The sequence below is a fragment of the Mastomys coucha genome, unplaced genomic scaffold, assembly GCF_008632895.1.
Source record: "Mastomys coucha isolate ucsf_1 unplaced genomic scaffold, UCSF_Mcou_1 pScaffold17, whole genome shotgun sequence".
Classification (NCBI taxonomy): Eukaryota; Metazoa; Chordata; class Mammalia; order Rodentia; family Muridae; genus Mastomys; species Mastomys coucha.
This window is the reverse complement of record NW_022196899.1, coordinates 20,946,271-20,951,270: the sequence shown is the minus strand read 5'-3', so window position 1 is coordinate 20,951,270 and position 5,000 is coordinate 20,946,271. Positions and strand designations below refer to the sequence as shown.

The window sequence follows — 5,000 nt, the reverse complement described above, 5'->3', positions numbered from 1 at the left end:
GGTTCAGTTAAGAATTTAAAGATTTATGGGTAGGATGCATGCGGGATGACCTCACAGGAAACTGTCCCCAGACGCCCTGGCTGCCCTCATAGCCCTGTAAAGGCCTGGCAGAATTGTAAGAAGCCGGAGCTGAGGAGAAAATGCCTTTTCCTCAGTTTCCTGATCTTTGTGTCCCCTCCTGTTCTACAGTCCTATACCAGCCCAGGGCCACGAGGACCGGGGGAGGGAGAGTGGGAAGTCCAGGGTCCTCCTTCGTACAGAGCTTCCACAGGGAAGGTGGAGTGGGGCTGAGGTCCAAGAGTTTCCACTTCTGCCCTGTCCTTTCTTGCACTTCCTGTGAGTCACAGTGGAGATGTCATTTCTTCCCAACCAGCACCTCACTGTGGCTTCTTAATTTCTTCCTTCTTACCCAGAGTGGATTAGGTAACCCACCTTCTGTGACTTGAGCTTCCAAACAAAAGTATGATCGACTCAACACAGCAGGGAGGAACTGCAAAACCTTGGCCTTGCCAGTGAAGCTTAGGGTGTTTGGGTGTGGCCCTTCCCACTCGGGGTCATCAGGAGCATTCTCCCTGCCTGCATGTGGAGCTGATGTCAGCTGTAACGGACACAAAGTCAGCAGTAAGTGGAACATAGGCCTGAAATGTTCCCATGTCTCATGAAAGCACCAGCTTTGTTGTATGCTCCTGGATTTATAAATTCATAAATTTCTCCTTATGAAAATAATCAGTATTGGAACTCTGTTTTATTTTTTCCTAGACAGGGTCTTATTCTATGTTCAGAATATTCCATCTCCCTGCCTCAGCGCCCCCTGGTATTGGGATTATAGATGTGTACTCCAGTCCTGGCTAGAGCACACTTAAAAAAAAAGCATCATATCTTTTTTTACATATAAAAAGTACTTTAAGAAATGGAAATGTGTTCCATAAAACTATGGCCTGTTTATGTGTGTCTAGCACTGGTAATATGGAGACAGTAAAGGAATTGCTTTATTTACATATACATTGACTATTTGAGGAGCCATACTGTGATGTATTTGTCACTGTTTGAGTGAGACAGTCATAGGTTACAGAAATGATTGACTACATGACCAGATAACATGGCTTAGCTCTCTCAAGTGTGTCAGGGTGCAAACAGTAGTGATACTTAGTAAACATTTAAGATGTTGTTATTTTTATAACTCTTAGGTTAACTCTGATGGGTTTTGGCCTGAAGATAAATCCAGATATGCTTGGTCAAACTCTTTGTATGTATTAGGCGTGGTGGCGCACAGCTTTAATTCCAGCGCTTGTGAGGCAGTGGCTGGCAGATCACTCTGAGTTCCAGGCCAGCCTGCTCTATATAGTGAGTTCTAGGACAGCCAGGACTACATAGCGAGACCCTGTCTCAAAATCCAAACCAAACCAAACCAACCAGACAAAACAAAATAAACAAAATTAGAACTCTCCCTGAAGAATATATATCAAGTTATACCTACCAGCTTATTTTTATTAATTTTTTCACCATGCTTTTCATTTTGTGTTTGTATATGTGCACGGGCATGCCTCTGTTGTGGTATACACACAGAGGTCAGTTCTCTCCTTCCACCAGGGGGTCCTTAGGGATTGGACCCAGGTCATTCGGCTTGCCCACAAGCACCTTTTACCCACCGAGCCCTCTCAACAGCCTCCTATTTTCATTTTGAAGCACCATTTCATACAGAGCAGCCTAGCAAAATCTCTCCTTGTTTTTTCATATTTAGAGTGGCCAGGCTGAAGTCGGGGTCAGTGGGTTTCCAGTCCAGGGCTCTATAATGAGCACACTGTATGTAGATGGCTTGCTCTCAGTCATTCGTTCGAGATCTCTGGCATCCCCGCATGCGTAGTGTGCAGGTCTCTGCGCGCCTCCTTCCACCGAGGCACTTTGAACACCGTGTGCTCGTGACTTTATTCTGCTAAGCACCGGCTCCCTGCTGGGTGCTCTCCTTACCTACTGGGAGGAGAGACTTAGGGAGAATGATCATGTGGACCAGGGAAGCTTGCAGAACACTCTTGCTCTGCTCTACAACTGGGGAACTCTGTATTTTCCTGAACACTAATATTTGCTCAGGGGGAAAACAGCGACCTTGTCTTAAATAACACATTTTGATCAAAACAGCTTGATGCTCACAGTTGATTCTAATTTTTAAAACATTCACTGTTTTATCATGATTCTGTCTTAGAGGGAGAATGCAGACAGGTTTAATTCCAGGATTGCTACGATAACAACATAGTTGTCAGGATGAGGAAGAGACGTTTTGTACTTGAGATAAAGTCGTAGGGGGCTCACGCCTCCTCTGCGTCCCCTGCAATGCCCTTCATAGGTAATTGGCTGCTTTCCTTTCCAAATTTTCTGTGGCAGGCTGCTCTTCTCTTCAGCACTGATCACCATGGCAACAGGTACTCTCTCCTGTTTTTGAACCGTGAAAATAGCGCCTTCTTTTCTCTAATAAAGTGGGGGCTCCAGAGAGCCAGAGCATTGAAGACTTGTCTTTCTTTGCTTCTTTATGAATCCGTAATGCTGTAACGTCTGTGACGTTTGAAATCTTCATCATTCACTAACACGGATAGTGGTATTCTGAGGCTTGTTCACTTAGCTACACACCTGTGTGCAGATGGAAACATAAATGAAGTTAAGCAGCTTGAACAGGCCGTTGGAGCGTATAGCCGTGAGGACAGGACTCTAGCAGCCTGCCTTTTAGATCCCCCTCCCCAACCCCCCCCCACTGAACCATGCCACTGTCCCTGTGCCTCCCTGTTAGAATAGCCTCTGTCTTCTGAGGCCTGCCTCTGAGAATTCCTGACCCTTCAAATGGTGCCTCAAGGCACATAGCCGAGGAGAGCAGATGAAAAGGGCGAAAGGTAGAAAGGTGCAGGTATTCAGCCAGATGCCCCTCTATGACTTACAAATGAGATGACTTCAGTATTGTTAGTGCAGACTGCACACAGAGAAGTACAAGTTAGGGAGCTCTCAGAGGACGAGGAAGGTATTCTTCTTAAGATTGGTGGTCGCTTGCAGCAGCACCCCCACCCCCTCCCACCCCCCAGTTTCCAGAGGGAAGCTTTCCTTTCACGATCTAGTCAGTTTTAGACCTTTTGCTGGCAGATATTGTGGGACTCGACAAGCTTGTTTGTTGTAACAGGTGAGAAAGATTTAAAACTTCGCCCCTGTTTGATTAACCCTGTAAGGAAAAGCTATTGAGGAATTTATAGCATTCACCTCAGATTATCTCAAGGGTACCTAAGCCATCTGGCCTTAGAAGGAAATGACACCTCAGAGCAAAACCAACTCTCTTTGCCTTCAAGATTAAGGGACTAAGGCAAGGTAATTTGTTCAAGGTTATGGAGTGTGGATCTGAGGGTTACAAGAACCTCTGTCAAAGAGACAGGGAGGGAGGGAGGAAGAAAGGGAGGCAGGCGGGCAGTCGGGCAGGCAGTCAGGTAGGCGGGCAGGCAAGCAGGCAGGCAGGAAGGCAGGCAGGTGGGCGGGCAGGCAGGCAGGTAGGCAGGCAGGAAGGCATGCAGGCAGGCAGGCATGCAGGTAGGCAGGCAGTCGGGCAGGCAGGCAGGTGGGCAGGCAGGCAGGCAGGCAGGCAGGCAGGAAGAGTCACATACAGAGACTTTATCTTTAGTTTGGCTAATGTCACTTGCTTATTTAACATTTGTTCTATCGGGATGAGGTCTTAATTTGTTTTCATCAATCATCGCCATCCTCATCCTTGTCCTTATTATATCAGCAGGCGAGCCTAGTTTCTCATAAGTTAGGTAAGCCATCCAAACCAAGGATCGAGCTTGAAAATTCGGTTATTGTTTTTATTTTTAATTAGCATATAAATAATGGGTTTCATACGGCATCAAACTTTTGAAGTCCTGTATAGTCCCTGTGCAGTCCGTTCTACCGGAAAAATGAGGTGTGCTCAGCCGTGCCACCTCCCAGTCAGTGCACTGAGGCAAGTTAGAGTATGTGCAGGATGCAGAGAAGGCTCATGCCCTACAGGAGGGGGTGCTGGGTGGTTAGTACCTGCTCTGTTCTGGAATGGAGCCAGAGTGGCCCAGGGGACATGGATGTCACCAGACCTCTAGTTTCTTCCCTCTTACTTTTCTTGTTCATACTTTGAGGGACTAAGGAACTCAGTTGTAAGTTTACACGGAGGATGAGGTTGGGTACTGGAAGGCTAGGCCTGTCTGTTACCCAAATCAGGATGAACAAGCTCCTAGTTTCGGTTGACTTTTATAATGCCATTGGCAAGGTGGGTCAGTTTCTGGTCTGTTTTGAAGGTTCTCCCATGAAGACCCTGGAAGCTCTAGAGCTGACTTTAGTAAAAAGGATTGCATCACAGAGTGCTGTGTTTCGGACTCTGTTTCGTATCCAGTGCAGACCATGGAGACCAGAAAGAACAGAATCTTCAAAACCCAAACTCGACCTTATGTGAGGTTTTGGTCATCTGCGGAGGAGTAGCTAAGTGTCTGCGTGCAGTTGCCTGTGCTCGTCTTACTTCTGCCTTCCTTGGCCATTGTCTCTTGATCTATTCTTGGGGTTACCCATGTTCGCTGTTAGCCCTCAGCCTTTCTTCTCTGTTTCGTGTCCACCACCTCACTGCTTGGATACTCTTTACAAGTTTCTGAAGGTGTTTGGTTTGCTGGCCTCCAGTGTAAGAGATTCTGTAAGACACTGCCTGGGTACAGCAGATGATTCATTGCATGGTTCTTAGCAGGCCACTTCTGTGCAAGGACATCTTGACTTGGAACCTTCTGCTTAGGGCCATTTCCTGCTCCACAGGCCCCATAACAACCTAGACTGCTGTGCCTAGCACCTCTGGGGCCTGTCGTCAGCCGAGGGAGACTGGTGACTCGGACTTGGCAAGCCTGATTTGTCTGCCTCGCACAGTGGGGTCTTTGCTTCTCCTGGGCTTGTACTCTGTTGGGAAAGAAGATGGTTTTGATTTCTAAAAACATCCCCTTGTTTGAAAAAAAAAAAAAAAA

At 47.0% G+C, this 5,000-nt stretch overlaps 1 protein-coding gene across 4 annotated transcripts in view; it reads left to right on the top strand.

Annotated features, from left to right (window-relative positions):
* Fndc3b (fibronectin type III domain containing 3B) overlaps window positions 1-5,000 on the top strand; it is a 312,865-nt gene that overhangs the window by 134,627 nt on the left and 173,238 nt on the right. The window contains exon 1 of one of the 4 annotated variants that reach the window (XM_031376476.1): window positions 129-621. The exons of the other annotated variants lie outside the window; for them this stretch is intronic. The gene's annotated coding sequence lies outside the window, so the exon portion shown is untranslated. Of the gene's footprint in view, window positions 1-128; window positions 622-5,000 lie in introns of those variants that run through there. 4 annotated transcript variants of the gene reach the window in all.